Source organism: Spermophilus citellus (assembly GCF_964194105.1).
Source record: "Spermophilus citellus genome assembly, chromosome: 3".
Classification (NCBI taxonomy): Eukaryota; Metazoa; Chordata; class Mammalia; order Rodentia; family Sciuridae; genus Spermophilus; species Spermophilus citellus.
The window spans coordinates 43,752,123-43,777,122 of NC_138184.1; the positions used below are offsets into that span (position 1 = coordinate 43,752,123).

A 25,000-nucleotide genomic window follows, 5' to 3' on the forward strand; every position below is an offset into this window, starting at 1 on the left:
ATACTAAATAATAGTAAAATGTAGAAAATAGAGAATCTGGTTCATCTTCTCTTCCTCTCATTCACTCTTTCAAGGGCTTTATGAACAGTGAAATGAACCAACAACTTCCCTTTCTCTTCTTTGCATTTATAGTCGTCTTCTGTGGTACTTAGCAGATCTGAAAGAAGCAGGAAAGTTAATGAATTGGATGGGAGAAGATATATAAACTCATAATGAGACAAATAGAAAAACAACCATTTATAATTGAGAGGTGGCTGTTTCTTCTAAGTAAAATATATTCACCAAACATTTATATTTGTCATAGAAATTTGAAGTTTTACTTTAGAGTATTCCCAACTTTAGTATTCCTTTGTAGTCTGTGAACAGCTGACCCATTTAAAGGAAATTTCTGTTAGTCTTTAATTTGTAATGATTTGACAGGAAAGTCACTAACATTGCATTTATTATTGAGACGAATAAGGTTTCAGTTATTAAAAATATGTGCTCAAAGTTTTGTAAATGATATGAACAATAACTTTTCTTCAACTTAAGAGTTGCAGTGTTTTCAGTATGCTAGTGAATATGTGTTGAAGATATTTTGAAAGCCTAAATTATTTGAATATGTTTGAGACTTTTGTTCTTCTGTATTTATGTTGAAAACATTACATGTTTTTGGATCATTCATGGTATAGTCTTAGAAGTTTGGTGTTTTATACTTTCAGTTGTATGCACCCTTGATAAGGCATTTGTTAGTAATATTGGAACTAAGTAGTTTTGCCCAAATTCCATTCAGCTGTTGCTGTCTAAAATAAAATATTTTAAAATAAGTAGCCATTTCATATGAGAAATGTATTGAAAGTGGTTTTCATCTGATAGTGTGTATTTTAATTTTTATAAATGAAACAGGAATTTAATTATTGATATAGCTAAGGAAGGTTTTCTGTTCACATTTAATAGTATATAATTTAATATTATTTGGACAGGATCTTACATAAACTAAAAAATATTCCTTACCCATTTTAAAACACGTTATATCTTACATGTTAATCTAATTTCTCACTGAAATCACTAAAGAGAATTGTGTACCAGTAGGTTTCTAAAACTTTGACATTATTTTAATCTGATAACAAATGGGTTTAAGTTCATGTTCTTTCTGTTGTTGGCAACAAATCTAAACCTGTATTTTTTGGATTTATGAGGATAAGTCCTGCTTTGGCAATCTTGTAGATTCTCAAGAGAATAGTTAAACAGTGATTAATCATTGTTTCTTCACTGAGTGTGCAGAAAAGAATGGAAAAGCTGCATTTCACACTTCTGAAGCAATTAATCCCCATGATCTTAGCCAGGTTTGTCTTGTAGATAAGTCGGGATACAAAACGGTACCTAATTTATCAATGTATGCATGCCATAAAGTATAAAACACACAATTTATTTCATATCATTTATAGTCAAATGTAAAAAAAAGAGTGACTTTGCCATATCCAAGAGTGTTTCCTACATTACCTTCATATAAACTAAGTACCAGAGATTACAATGGGATTCCTGTTTATTGTGCACATCTGGTGCAGTCACTATGCATTTTCTCATTCACTTGCTGGCATTTTTAGTGATTGTGGCATAAATCACCTTGCTAATCAGAAACATAAGTGACGGGAAGTCATCTCCTTTTTTTGAACAATGGGAAAAAACATATGGCTTCTTAGACAGTACTTGGCTGTTATACTATTTATGTGGCATTATATTCGGTATTTAGAATTTCATATTAATTGCAGTAGTTTGGTTTAAGACATCTAACACCTACAGTTTGTGGTCAAAATTTTCATTTTACACAACTTTAATAAAAAATAAAGAAGGTAACTTACAGGCCTTGTATTTTAAAAACTTAAAACTACTTTTGGGAAGAGTTTTGATGAAGATGAATTGAATAAAATTTATATATATTTTAAATGTCTAGATGTTTTTATCTGTATGCATTGAGTGATTTCAGACTAGTTTTTAATTATTCCTATTCCAAAACACCACACAAATCAGAAAAAAAATGTTATTGTCCTTAAAAGTGTTAGAATGTAATTGATAGCAGTTTTTCTAGAGCAGTGGTATTATTTTAAGAACTACATTTTTAATGAATTGTTGTTTATAATTTGGAACTATTTCTGCATAGACTACAACTAAAACTAATGGATGAGTAAAGCTTTATAAAACTTAAGAAACTTATATGTGTAGGCTTTAAAGATTGCCCTCAGTGATTGCTACTTATTGTAGACTGCTTGCTACAGGTTTTTTTTCCTTTACTTTCAATAATTACTCAATTCTCAAAAGGTAATTAATATAAGGGCCCTTTGTTATTGTTTGACTTTATAATATTTACCTGCTTTTCCTTTATTTTAAGTGTGTAAATTTCAAATGAAAATTAACATTTTTTGGATAAATATGTGTCTTTCATTTTTTCCCCTCATTTCATGTGACTATTGATTAGTTAGGCTAATCAAGATGTAACAGATACAAAGTTTATTTGTTAAAATAATGCCTTCATTTGAAGTAGCCCTCTTGGGATGAATACATAATTCATCAATCAAAGTATTTTAGAATGCCTTTTTTTGAATTTTCTTGAGTAGAATTGATGTACAACTATTCAAAATGATACTTTGAATGGAGATAACATTCAATTTGTGGGTATGCATATGCTAGTAATTTTGTTTTAAAAAAAATCAATCATATTAACTTAGATTGGAGACCATGTGTACCTTGTAGATAATTAGGCATTGAGAATAGAAATAGTTTTGAAAAAGTGCCCAAGTTTTAAATAAATAGCCTTATTTATTAATATTTTTAATAATCTTTTATGATATTGTCTGAAGGACCACCTGCAGTAGGAATTTACAAATTAAATAAAAACAACAAAAGGAGGGGTATTTTTTCCTGTTATCATTGCTTGTTTTAAAATCACTACTATCCAGATTCTCTATTAAGGTATAATATGCTATTTTAAAAATTATAGTTATGACTGAATTGATGTCTTCTTTCTAGATTAAAGTTATCTAGTGCTTAAAATTGAGTGAAATCTATACCAGAGTTCTTTCTTGACTGTTTTTACTTTCTTTTTCTGTTAAAGTCTCTGTGTATCCATCTTATTTTTTTTTTTTTTTAAGGTTGGAGGTCTGTTTCTTATGTGTCAACTTAAAAGTATTACAATTAAACAGATATAAATTTCTTTTTCTTCATGAAAGTTTAATAGTTCCAGGAGAACATGGTGTTAAAATCCATAAAAGTGGTGATTGAAAGGATGGCAAAAGTATCAAAATGGCAAAAATGAAGGTTTAATTTTTCATAACTGAATATTTTGAAAATCCTCAGAAATGATACTTTGAAGAAAAATTTCTTGTATTAAAGTGCTTGATGGAAAATATATTAACCTAAATTATTTGCTTATTTATGACCATAAAGGCAGGCTATAATTTCTTAATGTATTTCAATTATTAATTGAAATTGAACATTCATCAATGTTAATATTCATTGCACACTTTGTTTAAAATTTGTTTTCAGAGAATTTTGATTTTTTTCCCCCCCTTGATTCTATTTCTTGTCTTTATGGTTACATTTTGTTGGTACACATTACTTTCCTAAGTAGGTTTGGAACTGAGTAGAATTGAGGAAAAGTTACTTAAGTTCTAATGACATAAAGAATGAACCTTCTAGTTGTAGGAATAACCTTAATGATAGTTCATTACTGCCCTGTAGGTGACAGTAGCCACTGTAACCAACAGTACAATGACCTTAACCTGCTCCCCCAGTCGGGAAGATTATTACCTACTGTCCATCTTTCCAGCTATCCTTTCCTCAGCTTGTCTTTGCCTGGAAATAGCTTTTGGAATACTGACTGAGGTGATGTGCCTACCACTGCTTGAAATGCTATGATACAGACGGTATTTACACTGTTGGCCTAATCATACTGATATTCAGATAACAATGTTAGTTTGTGAAATATTTTCAAGAATGGGAGACTTCTATTTGTGAATGTGAATGTAGGAAAAAGCATATTGCATGTTTTTTTCTGGTTTCTGTTTTCATGTTTAAGCTGTTTTTGGTGGTAGGTTTTACCAGTGTGGTTTTCACCTGTGTTTACTCTGGGGTTCAGGCATACCTGGGATATGGAGACTAGCAGAATTGACCTGCACATAGTCTTTGATGCAAGGGCACATGAATTGATTTTTTTCTAAGAAAAATAAAATACAAAGACCTAAATCTGGTGATATTTTTGTATGCTTTCCATGCTAAACAAAATTCCTGAGGCTTGCTGAGGACTCGGGTCTTTGGAAGGTCTAAACAGCATGAGGCTAAGATCCTGGCAAGAGTCCCTGGCTGCATTATAACATGGCTGAGAAACAGAAATGGGACTGGCTTCATTGCAGAATGGACCAAACATGTTGAATGGTCTTGCTTTAAGACAACCTGCTCTCTTTAAGAACTCTCTCACTCTGAGACAAGCCTTAATTTCTTCCTAGACAATGCTCCCATGACCTAACTACTTTGTACTATGTTTTATTTCTTAAAGAGTCTACCACCTGAACACTGCCACACTGGGGACCAAGCTTCCAGAACATGAAACTTTGGGGGACACTCTCCAACTATGTCACTGGGTCACACAGCTTTAGTTGTTAAAAGAACAGCATTTCTAAAATCAACCTGGGTTCTGTTTGTTTTCTGGTCCAGACCTCCCTCTATCAAGGGAGGTAGATGTTTTTTCTCAGCAAGAGAAACAATAAAAGAGGTAAATAGAGAGCCTACATCCTGGGAACAAATTTTTACCCCCCACACCTCCGATAGAGCCCTAATATCCAGAATGTACAAAGAACTCAAAAAATTAAAAACAATAAGATAACAAATAACCCAATTAACAAATGGGCCAAGGACCTGAACAGACACTTCTCAGAGGAGGACATGCAATCAATCAACAAGTACATGAAAAAATGCTCACCATCTCTAGCAATCAGAGAAATGCAAATCAAAACCACCCTAAGATACCATCTCACTCCAGTAAGATTGGCAGCCATTATGAAGTCAAACAACAATAAGTGTTGGCGGGGATGTGGGGAAAAGGGTACACTTGTACACTGCTGGTGGGGCTGCAAAATGGTGAGGCCAATTTGGAAAGCAGTATGGAGATTCCTGGGAAAGCTGGGAGTGGATCCACCATTTGACCCAGCTATCGCCCTTCTCGGACTATTCCCTGAGGACCTTAAAAAAGCGCTCTATAGGGATACGGCTGCATCAATGATTATAGCGGCACAATTCACAATAGCTAGACTGTGGAACCAATCTAGATGCCCCTCAATAGATGAATGGATAAAAAAAATGTGGCATCTATACACAATGGAGTATTATGCAGCACTAAGAAATGACAAAATCATAGAATTTGCAGGGAAATAGATGGCATTAGAGCAGATTATGCTAAGCGAAGCTAGCCAAGCCCTAAAAAACAAATGCCAAATGTCTGCTTTGATATAAAGAGAACAACTAAGAACAGAACAGGAAGGAAGAACATGAGGAAAAGACTACAGTAAACAAAGACGAATGGGGGGAGAGAAACGGAGAGAGAAGGGAAAGCACATGGAAATAGTAGGAGACCTTCAATGATACATAGAATTATAAGAGGTTATGAGGGGCAAGGGGGAGGGAAAAAAAGGGAGAGAATTGAACAACAGCAGGGGAGGTAGAGAGGGAAGATGGGAGGGGAGGGGGGATAGTAGGGGATAGGAAAGGTAGCAGAATACAACAGTCACTAATATGGCATTATGTAAAAATGTGAATATGTAACATGTGATTCTGCAATCTATTTGGGGTGAAAATGGGAGTTCAAAACACAATTTGAGTCAAATGTATGAAAGATGATATATCATGAGCTATGTAATGCTTTAAATAATCTATAAAAAAATACAATTAAAAAAAAAGAGGTAGATGGGTGGGCTGTAGGAAAAAAACAATCAGAACAAGACAGTCAGGAGGCAAATAGCATGGCTTTTGTAATCTGTGGAAGACTAGATGAAAGATACTTTTTTTTTCCTCTGTCAGTTTATTGAGTAACATTTTGCACTTTCCACTTGCCTTCAGTGTTGTGAAAGATGTAGTCACCATGGTTGAGAGCAGTCCTGTTTAACAAAGCAGCGGTTAGAGCAGAAGGGAAGTGGGCCTCAGTGGGAGTCAGAGTACTGAAAGAAGCTGCATTGGTGCCCTGTAGGTGACAGTAGCCATTGTAACCAACAGTATAAAACCCAGGAAACAGATTCCTGAATGGGGAGAACAGAAGAGGCTTTCTCATCTTACTTTGGAGGTAGCGGAATTATCAGACCTAAAATACCACATAGAGACACAAAGAGGGGGGATGAAATGACATATTTGCCTAAAATACCACATAGAGACACAAAGAGGGGGGATGAAATGACATATGTGCCATGGTAGGTGTTATGGTTTGTATCTGGAGTGTCCTCAAAGGCTCTTTTGTTGAGGACTTTGTCTCTAATTCAGTAGTGTTCAAAGATGGAGCTTTTGGAAGTGATTTGATCTAGAGGATTCTGATCTGTCAGTGGATTAATCTGTTTTATACCTCAGTGGACTACTAGGAGGTTGTAGAAGCTATAAGAGTGGGACCCCGTTGAAGATTGTGAGTCCTTGGGAGCTTGCCTTTGGGACTGTATCTTAACTCCAATACCCTCACCCCCCTTTGGCTGCCAAGAGCAGAACAGCTTTCCACTGCCATGCCCTTCCACCATAATGTTCTGCCTCATGTCAGGTCCAAAGCAATGGAGCCAGCCAACCTCAGGCTGAAACCTCTGAAAATATGAGCCAGAACAAAACTTTCTTCCTTTACGTTGTTTTTCTTATAATTTTGTCACAGTATCTCAAAGCTGACTGACTTAATAGGTGACTGTTAGCTGACTGGTCTTGTTCTGAACATGTATGATGGACTTAAGGATGATTCCCAGAAAGGACAGCTTGTAGAGGTCTAGTATCCTGCTTCAGGGTGAAGGTGAGAAGCAGCAAGCACAGGTTATATTTGTTTTGTAAAATAATTATCAATTTTACTGACATACTAAAGTAGCTCTTTTTTAAACTTTTTTCTTCAAAACACTTTTTGCTTATTACTTAACCAAACAGTGTTCTAGTGGCTAGAGAAACAAAGTAAGATATGATTGTTTATTTAAGCAGCTTCAAGTTTATGGGGGAGTTGTTAAAAAAAATTAAACAGTTAAAGAGTCAGCATCTCATGTGAAGAATAAGGTGATAGAATCATGCAGGGCAAACAGTTGGTCCTAGAAGAAGGGCTTTTAAACCAATTTGGACTTAAGACTTGAAGAATGGTTCCAAGATAACTTCCTAGAGTAGGTGAAGGCTGAGTGTGAAGAATGTTGAAGAAAAGCCAGTGCATATAGAGGAAAATATTGCCTGTACCAGCCCCAAAATAACTGTAAACCCAAAGTGTATCTGAAGAACGGCAAGTTGATAGATTTGCACCATGAGAAATACTGAGATCTGAGGCTCTTTCTGAAGAGTTTTGTGGATCATTCTAAGTGACTGCACTCTTTTTTCCTGGGAGGCAAAAGGAGAAGGGAAAGGAAGACATTGCATAGAAAGAGTTTCAGTATGCAGTGCTAGGCATTGTGCTCTATTGAATTTAAGCCAAGGAGAGAGGTGATCAGATTTGGTTGTTAGAAGGAATAGTTAAGTGACATTTAGCCATCAGATTTGGAGCAAGAACTCAAGAGCCCAGGTACCAGTTAGGAGACAATTGCAGATCAGGAGAGAAATTGAGACAATGAATTAAGTTAGCATCAGAGTAAGGGAAAAGGAGGTAGATTTGGCCAAATCTAGTTGATTGCATGTAAGAAGGTCAAGAAAGGAATGCAAGTATTAGACTCAAGTGACTGTTGATTGGTAGCACCATTCATTGAATGGAGAATACAAGAGCAACAGTTTGAAGGGGAAGAGGATGACTTGTGTTTAGGCATCTTATTGATTGAAGACTTTCAAGGGATAGTTGAATATATTGATCTCTCAAACCCAGGAGACCAGCTAGAGTAAGAGATGTATGTATGCTTGGAGTTATTAACATAAATATTGGCATGAACTTCTTTGTTTAGCATTTTCAAGAATTGTGTCAGGCATTGGCAAAACAAAGGTAAATAAATGTATTTGACAGGTAGAAGACTTCCCAGGGATTATATATAGAGGAGAGGTAAACTTGGACCAAAGGGACTACTATCAAACAATGTAATGATAAAAGAGGAACTTGTTGAGGAGATGAAGGAGGGAAACAGTGATGGTGTCACTGAAGACAAAGTGAGAGATAAGGCGAGTGTATTGAATAGACGGGTTAGAAAAATGTGCTGGAAAGCACTCATGAATTTGACATTCCTAACGTCTTTAATAAGCATTTGGCATGGAATGCTGTAAAACATACGTAAGCTCAAAGAGTAGTTGATGGATAAACAAATGAGATGAAGCATTATAGATGACCTCTGAAAGGTACTATCTTACCATTGTCTCTGAAGAGCTGGTCAATGGAGGATGATGCAAGGCTGAAAGAGGTTTGTTCTTAATTTCGCAGAGACTTCATAGTTGATGAAAAAGGGCTAGGAGGAGGAGAGGTTGTGATATAGGAGTAACGTATATGGAGTGATATAACAGATTTGGCTCAAGACTAATGAAGGAATGAATTTCCACAAGAGGTGGGCTAATTATTATTTTTTAAAATTGAGAATGCTAGAAATAGGAGAAGTGTGACATGAAAGTTCGGGTCCTCCAGAAATAGTTTTTAAGATGTAATTAGAAGATTAAGAGCTTTAGTGTGGGAAAGTCTTCAGAAGTAAGAGAGGAACAGGACCAAGCAGGGAAAGCCTTTAGACTATAATGCAGGCCTGGCACCTGTAAGAGGGGGGAAGGGAAGACAGAAGACTTTCCACTGAATACAGTGCAGCTTTGTAAAAGTCTCAGCTAGGCAGGTAATCAGGGAATGTTGGCCTTGAGAACAGACAACTTTGGCTATTAGAGATGTCCTATTTTGGGCAGCAGTGGCCTTCCTCTAGCTACCTTGTCATTGGATGAGCAAGTCTGGGGAGTGTGTGGCCTTAGCATGAAAACTACAATGGATCCTGAAGTTATAATGGCTGGAGATTGTCAGTTTACTGCAACTCTTCAGAGCAGTTTCTCTTTGAATGGTGTCTCCTAGGCTACCATAATGGATGTGGCTGTTTCAGTTCGGTGAGAGGGAGGAATTGCTGTTGTTTCATTAATTCCTATGATTTCAACAAATTGGATGTCCAGTCAGTGAGTGTTGGAAGGTTTTTGGGAAAGTACAGTTAATAAATACAGCAAGATAAAGCAGTGTGCTAGTAAGACATAAGTTAAAATCGTATCTCATAGGCTCTAGGATTGAAGGGAAAGAAAGTGAAAGTAGACAGGAAGTAAGAGACTGAAATGAAATGAGTTACAAACTGGAAGTTCCAGTGAGTTTGAAAGTACTTGTGCTAAAAGTGAAGGAGTAAGAGAACGTAAGGGTAAATGGAGTTAATGATGATAAAGTGATACAGCAATTCAAAAATTATAGCTGAACCCCAGGAAATACTGATATTTAGAAGTCCCTTCATGTAAAATGAGAAGAAAATTTTACCAGCAGAAAATGTGTTATATGTATACATTATAGAATCATGACAATAAATACCATAAAAATGTAAAAGGTATCATACTCTCTTGTTTTTTAGGTTTTTTTTTTTTTTTTTTTTGCAAAATAGTTTGAGATATTATCAAATTTCTTGTTTGACAAAATCTATTTAGTCATCAGGAAGTGTAATTTTAAAAAAATGAGTTCTTTTCATTTTCTCTGATACCCTAAGGGAATTTTTTTTTAATTTCTCAAAAAAAAAAATCAAGTGAGTCCCCATCAACTAGTGCATCTATTTTTGTCTCTAAAGGTTTCCTGATAGAAAAGGTAGAGAAATGGAGAAAAAATTTAAAGTCTACAAGGATATATATTAATTGAACAGAAAGTAATTAAGGTAAGATAATAGCTGTAAACACAAACAGCTTTTCACATCTCTGTTTTTGGCAGAAGGGAATTGGATTGTGATATATTTTAGGTAATTAAAATAAGATGGATTAGTGGAAGGGTGGACAAATGGATAGACATAATAAAACAATAAACTCAAATGTGATTGAAGATTCTGGGTGATACATGGGTATTCACTGTATAGTTTGTTCACTTTTTCTGTATATTTGAAAGTAATTGTAATGTTGAAAAATGGTATGGCATTTACAACTTTGAAATATATTGAAAATGATTGGTGAACAGATAGGTAAGTAATAAAATAAATGTAGTAAAATGTCACTTATAAGATCCTAGGTAGTAGGCATATGGATGGTCACTGTAACATTCTTACAAATTTTTTGATAGTTTGAAAATTTTTAGAATGAATTATTAGAAAAAATAGTGTTATAATCAGATAGCGTTTGGGGGTAAGAAATTTGAGTTCAAGTTTTGTGACTTTGGGCAAGTTATATCATGGTTTTTTATCTGTATAGTAGAGATAAAATGGACTTGCAATTATTTTCAGTACTAGAAAAGGATACTTGTAAAGCAACTGGCATATGATAAGTATTTGTCAATGCTTCTGATGATAATATTGCAAACATAAACCTCAAATTGATAGATTGTATCTTGGATCCTGCTTATTATTTTTTTAATATATGGGTCATTGAATTTATTTCATGAATTAGAGTAAAGAACCTAATAGTGAGATGAGGTCAAGACCCCTTCTTCAGTGCCTATATGTTTCAAGGTGGTTTAGTTTTATAGAGCTTGGAATGGTAGAACCATTCTCAAATCAAGGATGGAACCTCTGATAGTATTGTATTTATCAAAAACACTTCATGTACCTTTTTTTTTTTTTTAAATTTTACAAAGTGCTGAAATTTCCCAAAGTGGTCTTACCGGTCTTATTTAGTAGTTCTTCTGAACATATGTATACTATATATCAGGATTTTATTCCATTAGTGTTTTTGAAAATATAGTCAATAAAAAATCCTACTTGCTAAATATGTATTCATAAATTATACTTATGTATATATAAATATCAACTGTTTAATTTTCATTATTACTCAATGACATTCTTTTTTTGGACAGAAGTCAGTCATTCTTTGATTGCTTTTTAAGAAGTAAACTCATTTTTCTGGTGTTCAAGCTTCAGCCTCTGCTTGTTTTTTATTTGCTCTGTTTCATATGCAGGGTGGATAAAAATTACTGAACTTTTTATATTTATGTAAATTTATTTAAAATTAAATTCAAATTTACTACCATATGCCTTCAAAGACTAAACATAATATAGACTATTATAATCATTTATATAAATTGGTTTTGAAAACCAGTTCAATATGTTTAATCAATATGTCATGAATATCTATATAGTTGTCATCCTAGTAAAGTCTATGACATGTACTTTTACAGCATACAGATTTTAAATAAAATTGAATAGACTTTTCTAGCCCACATTATGGAGGAACTTCTGTTATCATCCAGTTGACTGATTTAATATGAGAAGAATCGTGATGTTTGAATGTGAACCAGCCAGATTTTGTATATCCATAAGATATTTAGGACAGGGTTTTTATCTTCATGTAACATTTTACTGATTGTCCTCTATTTACAAATCATTATATGACATAGAATAAATGAAAATAGGGCTGGGGTTGTAGCTCAGTGGTAGAGCGTTTGCTTCACATACGTGAGGCACTGGGTTTGATCCTCACTACCACATAAAAAATAAGCAAATAAAATAAAGATATTGTGTCCATCTACAACCAAAAAAATTTTTTAAAAAGTAAACTTTTTTGTTTAAAAGAAAATAAATAGTAACTTCAAAGAGTTAATCAAAGAGTACCCTTTTATCTTTCTGTGGATGTTTGCTAGTCTGTGGCTGTAAATCTTTTTGAAACTTTAGGGTAATTACTAGGCATCTTTGAACCTATATGGTAAATTTTGTCAATTAATGATGAGTATTTTGCACACCAGCTTGTGGGTGTTGGGAGTGGGTCTGGGTTTTTTTAATTAGAGAACATCATTATGGGATCACAAATATACTAGGCATATGAAATGCTTTATAGAATGAGTAAAAATTTAAGCATGAGTAAAACTGTGGCAGTTTTAAGACAGAATAGATAAAAGGAAATGTTGGGAGAAAATAATGGCAATAATTTTGTCCTTGAGCGAAAACCTAAATGGAGTAATTAATTGCAATATACTAAATATATTTTCTATTGCCAAAACAGAAAAAAAAATCAAAACTCCTTTTTATTCTTAAGTACAGGTCTTATTATAATTTCAATTTTATTTAAGTTCTGGTAAAAAAAAAATTCAAACACTGCATCTTTACTACAAATAAGTATTATGTATATGTCTTTGACCTTGACTGTTAAACAGTGTAATATACTACTTCTCCCTAGGTAATTATAAAAATTGTGTGGTTTTTTTTTTTTTTTTTTTTAGTAAAATCTAATGGTTAATCTACTTATTGTTTAACAAAAGAATTTGAAATATAAACAAACGTAGTTTTTATTATACCCCTTTGACAGTGTTCTCTTTTTGTAACTAAACTCTTATATTATCCACCTGCTATTATTAGTCTGTTAAGCTTTTAAGGAATTAGAATAGCCTATTTTTAAAAAAGTGATGTATGTCTTTCTTAAGCAGTACCAGTTCAACTTTCTCTCTTATCTCTCTTACTCTGTTTACTAAAACTAAAATAGCAATGAAAAAAGATATTTCTTATATTCTTAGAGAATTTATTTCATTAAACGGTTGCCTGTCATTTGTTCTGAAATCTTATGTCTTCTGCATTAAAAAATGAAGGAAAATTGATCATACCTATCCTAGCCTTATATTTATATACACGACCAGGGTAACTCCACATCATGTATAACCACAAGTATGGGATCCTAAGTAGAATAAGTTATATTCTCTGTATGTGCATTTTGCCAAAATACATTCTACTGTCTTGTATAACTAAAAAGAACAAATTAAAACATGAATAAAAAGTGTAGAAATAAGTTTCTGTTTAAGTGGTCATCTTTTGAAATCTTTCTAGAATGTTATTTTCAAGGCCTGTTATGTTCCATGAAGAGAAGAGTTAGAATGGAAAAGAGAATTGATAAACTCTCTTAAGTTACTATTTTAATGCAGTAGGTCAGAGTGTGTTTATTTGGTATAATCTGAGGAATTTATACCTCTTTTTTTTCTTTGAATATATTTTGGTCTTTTATATTTATACCTTATCATGTACTTATAGGGACTATTTTGTTTATTTAGACCAAATTCTATTTATCTTCAGAAAGCATTGAAATCTGAAGACTAATTTGTTTTCAATGTGTAGTATTAGCTGCTATGATGTATATACATTTTATATTTATGCCTGGAAAGGGTTGCAGAGGGGTGCTTTAGAACCACCTTTTCAGCTCTAAATAGCTATTGTGTACATATGGTAAGGTACTGCTGCTTAACAATTAGTAACTGCTTTGATGAAACTAAATTACATGTTTAAGTTCCCATCAGGAAGTCGCTTCACATATCTGTATTAATGTATTCAAGGCTCGAGAAGGAAAGTTAATTTTCCAGCTTAAATATTTAATTCAAGCTTAAAATTTAGTCTGTAATTAGAGCTCCCAAATGGCAGGAACATGGAGTATTTGTCCATTTTAATTAGATTGTTGTTTACCTATTAATTATATATCATATCTTGTCATATAGTTTTGATGGTAACAGATGGTGCTAGGAGTTAGTAAGGGTTTCAACAAAATAAGATTCCACATGATTTATTAAGTTGCACTTTATTAGTGAGTGGTCTGCTTTAGTCAGGTTATTCTCCCAAAGAAGGAATGTGAAACATTTCACTAATTTTAGTAATTATTCTTTTGTGGACCCTTAAGAAATATTGATCATAAAAAAGTCTGCGATGAGTGATGTTTATTTAGAATCAAATGGATCACTTTAGGCTTATTTTTGAGTAGCATATATTGTCAAATTGTATAATTAGTATGAAGTTTAGTGCATTTTGCTAGGTTAATATAGAGAATCAGAGTTTTATTTGTTAGTAAACTGTAGGCATAGAGAATGTTTTATATATAATTATGATTTGGAATAAAAAATAATGGAATGATGATTAAGTTGTTTATTTCAAAGGTATTCTCTGACTTTTTAATCTGACAAGAAACAAAGTTCCTTATTTACCAAAATATCTATCGGCAATCTTTTGTGCCTAGTGAACTTGATCAACAGAATTTCCATATTCAGAAAGTAAATGTCAACTAAATAGAAAAGCTTTCTAACTTTGTTTATGGAAGATTTTATTAATTGTTTTGGTTACCAACTTCTGCAAATGAATAAATTTTACTTGTCCATACATGCATGGAAAGAGACTGATAAACAGAAGGGAGTAAGAAAGAGGGAAAGGAAGAAGGCTTTAAATTTTTTAGCCTTCGTAGTTTATTAGAAATTTATTATAATCCACAATATGATCACCTTAAAAGTAAGTTTATATTACTGATTCTTAGCTCCTAAGATTATTTTGAAATAATTGTCAGTTTCTAAGAATAAGAGTAAACAAAAGGTTCCATTGTTTCTGATTTTAAGATTTGCTCCACAGGGACACCTTAATCTTCAAAACAGTGGCCTTCTGTTCCCTATGTTACCTACAGTATACAGCTTTGCTTTTTCTTGTGTTTCATCTTGTTTTTTGTGTTTTAATTTGTCTCCACTTGTATTAGGTTTTTGTTATAACCAATACTTGAGGTAATCAACTTAGAGAAAGGAATTATTTGGCTTCTGGTTTCACAGGTTCCAGTATATGATTGGTTGGTCTCATTGCTTCAGTCTGTGGCAAAGCAGTATCATCACAGGAGTGTGTGCTGAAACAAACCACTCACCACACAGGTAGGAATCAGGGTACAAAAAGACAAAAGGGTTGGGCTGGGGATGTGGCTCAAGCGGTAGCGCGCTCGCCTGGCATGCGTGCAGCCCGGGTTCGATCCTCAGCACCACATACAAACAAAGATGTTGTGTCTGCCAAATACTAAAAAATAGATATTAAAATTCTCTCTCTCTCTCACTCTCTCTTAAAAAAAAAAAAAAAAAAAAAAGGAAAGGGCCAGAGCCAGGGTCTCTTAATCCTTTCAAGGGCAGGCTATCAAGGACCTCATAAAGTCACCACCACTTCTCAATAATGTACCCTGGGAAGCAAGCCTTCACTACATGAACCTTAGGAGACTCTTAAGATTCTTGATTTATGTCAGTTTTCAGAAATATTTGTCTTATGGTACCATAATTCTTTATAGTGGAATGGTATGTTAGCATACCAGTAGATTGATGTATAATACAGGACCCTTCATTTGTATGAATTGCTCATGTAAGTGAATATGAATATTCATTTAAGCTTATTTTACATGTTACTGATTTGAAATCTTATTACCTGTAATTTACATTGTCTTTAGAACTGTTTCATTGTTCAGGGAAAAATAACTAAATGATTTTTTCCCCTCATACTGAAGGGGAAATTGTTACTTCAATGTGGCCTTAGTGTAATGTACTCTGCCCCCAGAATGTTGAATGACTAAAAGGTGATCTCAAATATTGTGCTGTAATGTTATGCTATAGGAAGGATGCTGCATTATATTTATACCAATTAAGATGAATTTTAAAGGAAAGAAAGTATGTCTAGAATAGAAATAGCCTTAGTTTAAAAGTTTAAATTTTTAACATCTCTGCCCTTGGTGAAAATATGGGACTAAATTTTCTTTGGCAGAATTTATCAACTATAACATGCAGCATTTCCACAAAAAGAAGGAAAACTAAATTGAAGCACGTAAATTACTCTAATTTGGAAAGTTATCCTTTGTAAGAAATGACAAGATGACTTCCTTTCTGTTTTTTTAAGTGTGTAAAATATATTATTCATTTATTGTCTGATGTCATTTTATCTGGGGCAGTAAATTTACATATACATAAAAGGATACTTGGTGATTGTTAACAAAAACAACAAATGAAAATATAAATGAGGTCTTTGTTAGGACTGTGTTTCTCAGTTCCTGGTCTACTATTTTATACCATGTGAGGACTCTTATTTGAGCAGCCAGCCATATAGTGTATTTAACTTTAACAAAGCAAATGATGATACTGATTTCTCTTTTTGTAATTAAGATGATCTTTCTTTCCTTAAAAATAAGTGTTTGAAACATTTTGGAAAATATGGTAGTTGATAATCAAATTTTATTACTTGATACTAACTGAACCAAGGTAGCACATTAACTGATATTTCTTGTGGACTTTAAACACAGGATTCAAAAAATGTGACTGAATGAAAAACTAATGGCATTTTGAGAATTCTTACTCAGTAGTGACCATTTGGGAAAAGGTGATTGTCAGATTAAGCTTCTAGTCATCTACAATTAAATGTTTTCAGACAGTATCTTAAAAAAAATTACATATTCCTTTAAGTCTATAGTGTTTCAGACATATAAGTTTTCCTAAGAACAGGCCTTAGGATATCTTTCTGTGTTTCCTCAATTTCTCTTTTAAATGTTAATATGTTACCTCTTTCTAAACATACCATTTTGAAATCTAGATTCTTCCCTTGTTACTTTACATAGTGAATCTCTTTTTATAGCCTTATATCAGGCAGAATGTATTTTGATAATTCCAATGGACATTTTGAGACCTTAAGTTTTAATTTATCTCCATTTTGAGATGTGTTTTTGCTCTTCTTGCTATAATGATGCCTCACATTCCTGGTTTTTTCATTTCCTGATTGATTGTATTTATATTCCTCAAAGTGGATGCTTTTCTCTCTGTGCCTTCCTCTTGGCAGTCTTGTTTGTGTCCACAATTTCAGTTTGATCCAGCTAGCCATTATTATGGCCTTCAGATCCATATATCTTATTTACTTGACATTTCTCTATTTGAAGTTCATATGGATTCCTTAAACTTGACAAGTTTAAAATTTATTACTTAATTTGCTAGTAATTTGTTTAGTTTTCCCAATTTTAGTAAATAATCTTTCTGCCCACCTGTGTAACCAGAAACTTTTTCATAACCAATCCATTAACAAATATCCCTTTATCATGTTCTCATTTTTTTTTTTTGTAGTTACAGATGTGTTTTGGACTTAGTTTTAATCTGTTGATCTCTTATACCTTAAAACAGTACTGTAAATTTATTGTTTTTCTATCTTACGGAACTATTCCCTTCATATCTTTTAAAAGTTTTTCGGTGTTCCTGGACAATCCAATGTTTATCAGTTTGTGTGATTCTGTGTTCTCATAGTTGCTTTGAAATATTTATTAGCATTGCATTAGATGTACCAATTACTTTGGCGAAAATCTTTATCTTCTCAATAGTAAATATTCCCATCTAGGAATATGTTGCGCATCTGGATTAAATCTAGTGCCATTGAAATCTTTTTTTTCAAACAAGGCAGATATCTTTTCCATCTAGGTTTTTCACAGTACACTGTTTGTTTTTGAAATTGTGCTGGTTTATTTTCCTTATGTTTGTTTTTAGTTTGTCTAAGTGTTTAGCACAGTTTCTGACACGTAACACAATAAATACTGAATTTTGAGCAATTTTTAGTGTAGAAAATAATTTTTTAAAGTCATGCAATCTTATTCAGTTTATGATTTAAATTTTTAAATTATTTTGTTTTTTTTTTTTAGGTAATATTAGCTGCAGATTATAGTTTTGTTGTCTTTTTAAAAGTTTATACTTTGTGTGTGTTGTTAGGGATCAAACCCAGGAACTCTCATACACTAGGCAAGTACTCCATCACTGGTCTCATTTCTTTTACTTGACCTATTTGTTTAAAATCTCTCCAATGATGCTGAACTAATAGCGCTGGCATTGATATTCAATATTTTTGACTGGTTTTGATGAGGAAAAAAATTCCATTGCCATTATAAATGCTACTTGTGTATAATTTTTTGCCTATCATAATAAATCCTCCGTTGAGGAATGGAAGTTGTATTTTTTGTCTTGGTTAGTTTATTAGGAATGACTGTTAAATCAGTTTTGCCACGTTTAATGAAATGTTTTTATAGTCTTTTATATTAGGACCATGCTAAAGTAAAATGAATTGGTATAGTTTTTTTTAAAAAATTATAAAATAGTCTAAACATAATAAGAATGATTAGTACCTTGTTAAAAAAATTACCCATACTGTAATCTTGGCATGTGCCTTTGGTTGAGGGAAGGGTGTTCCTGGACAATCTGCAGTGTTAGAGGAAACATCTTTGTATGTCTGATATCTTATAAGGCTGTTACTGCATTCAGATTCTTTGTAGCTTTGAATTGATTGTAGAAATTTTAAATAAAACTATCCTTTTTTTTTTTTTTTTTTTGTATCAGCCTTATAGTTGTACATAGTAGTTGGGTTGATCCTGACAAATTTATACAAGCATGGAATTTGATTTCAGTTGTTGCCCCCCTTCCCCCCTCCCTCCCCCCGCCCATTGTCTTTCCTCTACTGATTTTCCTTTCTCACATCCATTTATTTATTTTTATTGTTGCTTTGTACTTAAGGGTAGAATTCCCTATAGGGGGTGGGTGTGGTGTGTGTGTGCGCGTGCGTGCATGTGCACATAGTATGATTTAAAAAAAATTAATTTCACATTTCCTCCCCTTTCATATCCCTCCTTTTAGTCTCCTATTTACTATCTTCCCTATATATTTATGATGTCCAATCCTTCCCTCTTTCTTTTTTATTTTGCTGTAGCTTTCACACATGAAAGAAAACATTTGATCCTTGATTTTTCTAAGATAGGCTTATCTCACTTGGCATGATGTTTTCTATTTCTGTTTACCAGCGTATGCCTTAATGCCATTCTTTTTCATGACTCAGTAAAACTCCATTGTGTGTATATACCACAATGAATATTTTCATATTTTTTGGCATAAAGTTGTATATAATAACTCCCTAACTCCTGGGTTTAAAAAAAATCTTATTTTGGTTTGCTGTTATAAACTTTTGTTTCTAGTAATATTTTTTAATCCTTTTCCTTGAAATTTAGTCGGTTTTTATTGGACTTTTCAAAGAAGGAAATAATTAGCTTGTTTGCTTTCCCCTTTGCTAATTTATTTGGCTTATTGTCATTATTTGTGTTTTAATTTTTTAATTATTTTTTTCTGGTGCTGGGATATTGGACCTGGGGCCTAGGGTATGCAGAAGACTTGCTGTACTGCTGATTTACATCCTTAGCCCTTGGTTTATTTTGTTTTTATGATATTCTTAAGTAATAGTTCATTTATTTGTTAAATTTTCTTCATTTTACTTCTAACAATGTTAAATTATGACTTTTCCTTTTACTGTAGTTTTGCTATTTTTACATATATGTAAAAGAATGTGACATGTATAACATGTTGCTTTTATTTAATTTTCAACTTTTTCATTATCAAATTGAACTCAAATACAGGAAATTACTCAAACCAATAAATGTTATTATTATTATTACTATTACTATTCTTATTATAGATTAAGTATGCTTGTAAATGCCACTCAGGTCAAGAAATACAACTTTACTAGCCACTGCAGAAGTTCTCGCAGGTGCTCTGTGCTAATCACAGACCAGTTTTTCCCTCCACAGTAACCATTCTTTTGACTTTTATAGTAGTAATTCATTTCAGCTTAATGCTGTTATTACTCAAATGTACATCTCTAGACATTACAGTTTAGTGTTATTCTTTTTAAAAGCTATGTTTGCCTGTCAAGTCTTTTATCTGTGGTGCTTCCCTCCAGATTCCCTTTTTCCCCCCTCCCCTCTTCTTCCCTCTGCTTTACTCCCCTTCCCTCCTGTTCCATCTACTGAAGAACTTGGGTTGTTTGACCTATAGAGTTTCCTGCAGTCAGGATTTTGTTGATATTATACTCATGGTGCAACTAAACATTTTCTTCTATGTTTTCTCCTAGTTGCTGGGTAAGTTAGAGTTTAGTTGGATTTAGACTTCATTCCTGGGGAAGACTAGAGGTGCTATTTGTGTCCTCATTAGGAGGTGCACACTGTCTCTTTTTCATTTCAAATGCTTACAGCCATCTTTGCTTCAAAGCCTGGAACCATTAGCATATGTTATACAGTGCTTTTGTTATATAAATTAGCTAGAAATGAACTTTTCTTTTTTTTCAGTTTCTGATTGTGAGTTTTTTTTGGCATTAAACAACTGTAGATTTGTATTGTGGTCAGGGAATGTAGACTTCACATTTTTGTGATGCATTAGATTATTTTGGGGTTGTGACTGAGTGGTAGAGGGCTTGCCTTGAATGTGTGAGGCACTGGGTTTGATCCTCAGCACCACAAAAAAATAAACAAAGTAAAAGTACTGTGTTCATATACAACTAAAAACAAATTAACAAATAAAAAATATTTTCTTTGTCTCATATAGTCAACTTTGCAAATGTCCCATTGGTATTTGTTAAAGATATTTATGTTCTTTTGCTTATTATTTAAGTTTTTATATAGCTACTAAATATTAGATCAAACTTACCATATTCTTCAAATGGTTCCTGTTCTTGTGTATCTTTACTTGATCAGTCAACTCTTAGGATTGAAGGTGCAAACATCACTGATGGTGAGAAGGTCAAATAGATTTTTTGTTTTGCTTTTTGGGAACTATTCAGGTGAGAAATAACTCTTCAAAGTGGAACACTGAGGACGGCAGGAGATCCAAAAGTATTTTGAAAATAGATGTGGAAATATGAGAGTTGAAAGAGAAGTTTCTATTTTGTGATTAAGGGTACAGCGTGATTAAGTGTATGATTTAGAATAGGGATTGACAAAATCTGGTCCATGGGCTAAAACTGGCCTTCTGTCCATTTTTATATAGTTCACAAACCAAGAAGTATTGTATGTTTTTAAATGTTTAAAAAGATGAAAAAAGGAGTGCTATTTCTTGACATATGAATGTTACATAAAAATTCAAATTTGTTTCCATAAATGAAGTTTTATTGTAACAGCCATGCTCATTAGTTTTTAGTCGAGTTGAGTGGTTTGAACAGAGACTGTGTGGTCCACAAAGGCCAATATTCTTACTGTTGGACTTTTTGGAGAATAAATTTGCAAAACTACGCTGCAGATAACTTTATCTTCATCTTCCTCATTCCCATAACAAAACATTTCTTATGGAACTGGTTTTTTAAAACTCTTCCATCTATAATTGTATGAATGAAACCCTGCTCATGATTATTAATTTCTGACAACATTGAAATTCATTTTCCATGAATTTTTAATTCATTTCTCATTTCTTTTTAGTCTTTTACATATAATTATTGAATGCTTTTAAAATAGAAGTAATTAATAAAATAGTTAATATTAACTACTTGATATTGACTGTGCTTGCTACATTAGAGTCTTTTTCTAAATACTATACAGAGTCTTGACCATTATTACTATTAAATTTTATGGTGATAATTTTATATTTGTACAGTCATGCTTGTGCTTTCCATAAAGATTCTCTTATTTCTGTGAACTCATATTGCAATTTCACTAAACAAATCGATTGTTAGTTTATGCTTAAAGTAAGTCCTCTTAGGTTTGGGGACAAGACTATGGTTTATTATAGATGGAATTTTAGAGGTGACTTTCTTTGCTTATAAAGTCAGTTTTTTTTAATGTTTCTAAAGGCTGTATAAAATTGAACAAATGAGTCTTGAAAAAAATTGAATTTGCTAATATATATTATGTATATATAGAGAGTGAACAGAGTTTTAGTTATCAGTATGAGTGAGTCTTTAATCCACAAAAGGGTAGATTTTGCATCATGGGAATATCCAGTTGTTGTTTTTTCCACAACGTAGTTATCTGGATAATCAGAAAGCCAAGACTGACCCATCCATACAAATTCAAAATAACCTGTGTGTTTGAGATGGGGCTATTTCTCTGTGTATCCTATCTTTCTTACTTAAGTTCCTGATATTTATAAAATGTTGCTTTTTAACATTTCAATTTCTTTCATCTTCATGTGATTATGTTCAAGTACAAAGAATGCTAGATGGTGGAGCACTATCAGAAGTTGTCAAGAAAGCAAACAAAATATATTATTAGTTTTAATCTGGTAGCAGCAGAGCACATTGTTAAACATGATAACCAATAAAGGTATGATTCATAAGGAAAGCATCAGTTACACTAGTATAGAAATATTTTTATGGAGAAAGTAGATGTGTGTTTTAATACCCAAATCCTATGTGTCCATTAGTATCCAGGACAAATCCCATCTGCGTCAAGTTTTACTTAGCACTCAAGTGTAGAAAACTGTTATGTGATGGGAGAGAATAAATAACCTATCAATTTTTTCATTGCCGACTAACTACCTTTATTGGTTTTCTAGAATGTGTTTCCGAATATCCCATAACACAAGAACAATATAAGCACTGTTTTCTTTTGCCTTTTCCCCATCATTTAAGGGCATATTGTAGCTCCACCCCATGAGAGCCTCCACACTGATTACATTAGCCTTGAGTAGCCTGTAGAATTCTGATTAGTTTCCCAGATTACCCAAATATGATTCTTTACAAGATTGTTTTCAAAAGATTTTTCTGAGTTAGTTCCCTTTAAAAGAATGGATGAATACATAATGGATCTTGGGTAAGGATTATTTGTATTGACTATCAATTTTCTTACTGAGTCATCTTTCTTATTTTAATATTTGAGGTTATTTTATGAAATCTTTTCTCACCAAATAGACTATGATGATGTAAAGGAGGAATCCTATCTTGTATGTCTTTGTAGTCGTTCCTTTATAAGACTTTCATTTTATGAAATGAAGTAAAAATTTGTAAAAATAGTACATTATACTAACAGCAGATGTTAAACCATTGCCTGCTAAGTGTTTAGGAAATGTTGATAGAATTTAAAGGAAGGAGAAAATAGTATTCCATAAGTTCCTTATTGGATGAACATTTTGATGGTTTTTTGCATTTTGCTTTTATAATGTTATAATGAATAAATGGATGCAGGGCCTCAGTCCTTTAGCTGAAATCCATTGGGAGACTGGATGGTTTGAAAGTCAGAATTCTTTATTTTTCCTACTTTAGTGGTGTAAATGTGATACATGTTTAAAAATTACCAGACAGTGCAGTGGATGCAGCACTTGGTAAGCTAATTGCTATTTCTGATGAAAAAAATGTGCGGTTGTTGATATTGTTGGCTAACTAAAGTCTACAAATACCTTTTTTGTCAATTCAAGTCAAATTTTATATCCAAATGACTATATTAAAGTTAGGATAGTGCTTTTGGTGTTGAGATTGTGAATTCATACACATATATGTGGGTAACATTTGGGGAATAATTAGCAGTGCTAATTTCTGGAACAAGAGAAGATTCATTCATGGTTCTTTCAAATATTGACAGATTGTCCTCCCTGATATTATACCATTTTCCAGTCTTACCATTAGTTAATCTATGGAGGGAGAGTTGGTCTTACACAGTCTTACCACTAATATGTGCTGCTAGACTTTTGTATTTTGCTAGTGTAATATGTAAAAAAATGGACCTCACTTTAGTTTTAAGATTATAAAAATGGTAGTGATTATGGCTTTGGTTGAGGACTTTTTATATTGATAACCTCTTTACATTTACTATGAAGAATTCCTTGAATAGTAGCAGGGACACATGACACTATTCCCTCTCCCTTGTTACCTATCTCTCTCATGTTTCAAATATGGTGGCCTAGGGGCTAGGGTTGAGGCTCAGAGTAGTGCTAGTTTTGCATGTGTGACACACTCGGTATGATCCTCAGTACTACATAAAGAAATAAATAAAATAAAGGCATTGTGTCCATCTACAACTAAAAAAAAAAAATGGTGGCTAAAGGTTATATGTGTACACAATCTGTTGATCTAATAAATAGTAGGCTGTTACCATATAGTCAGTTTCATATTTGGCACAGAGTTTTATAATTTAAGTATATTTTCTGTGTCTAACACAGAATTTGGAGCTAGAACATTAGTAGTAACAAAAGCAGTGATAAATGGAAAAATTCCACATTACATATTAGGACATACAGTTTCTCTAGTCCAAGAACTCTGGAGTTATCCAAGTTCTGCTTTCTGCCTTTGGGCTTCTGTATTAGCTGTTTTTTTCTCACTGAAATAACCTTCTAGACTCCCATGACAGTTTTTTTTGTTTTTTGTTTTGTTTTTTTTTTGCCACTCAACTCTGTTTAAAGTATTATCTCCTCAAACATGTGAATACCCAGTCTAAAATAGCCCCAATCTCTCCATTCCATCAACTTTTAAAATTTTCATCATAGCTATTAGCACCACCTTGTGTTTTAACAGTGTTTTATTGTTCATTTTCCACCATTGCATTTAAGCTCCATTTGATCAGGGCCTTGTGTCTTGTTTAGTGCTGTGTCCTAGGGCATGATACAGAGCTGGGCATGTGCTACTTTTTTAATCGTTACTTTTAGAATGAAGGTCATTTTCTTTGATTTGCTTTTCTGCTTGTTCCTGTCTTTAGAATTCTCTTCCCTTTAGCCTTTCCTTGTCTAGCTCACAAAGTCCTGCTCATCCTTCAGTGTACTGTTTGATGTAGGAAAGAAGATATGTACAGATTAATTTCATTAGAAACTATAGTGATTATTTTAATTTTCCTTAGCAAAATTCCAGAATTGTTGAATTCCAGTTTTGAAACTTGATTAAGATCAGGAGGGAGCTTTCTGCAGCCATGTTGCTTTCTTTTCTTTAAAAGAACTTGCTTCTTTGATTGCCATTAACCTCCCCCCCCCCCCCCGCTTTAATATCATAGGTCCTTGTGTTATTGATTTGGAAGCATTTGTATTCACTGTACTCAAATTTTACTTGTTGAGTAATAGTTTTTATATTAGAGACCATAAGTGGGGAAAAAGTAAGATAAAAATCACAAATCTATACTGCTCAGAAACAAAGCTTCTCATGCCATTGCTCAGGTGCTGCAGATGTTGAAGATAATATCAATACATACCATA

General features: G+C 33.0%; 1 protein-coding gene across 7 annotated transcripts in view; it reads left to right on the top strand.

Moving 5' to 3' along the window:
- The window catches only part of TBC1D5 (TBC1 domain family member 5), a 515,818-nt gene that overhangs the window by 125,406 nt on the left and 365,412 nt on the right, over positions 1-25,000 (top strand). Inside the window, exon 1 of one of the 7 annotated variants that reach the window (XM_081287558.1) lies at positions 9,941-10,028. The exons of the other annotated variants lie outside the window; for them this stretch is intronic. The gene's annotated coding sequence lies outside the window, so the exon portion shown is untranslated. Of the gene's footprint in view, positions 1-9,940; positions 10,029-25,000 lie in introns of those variants that run through there. 7 annotated transcript variants of the gene reach the window in all.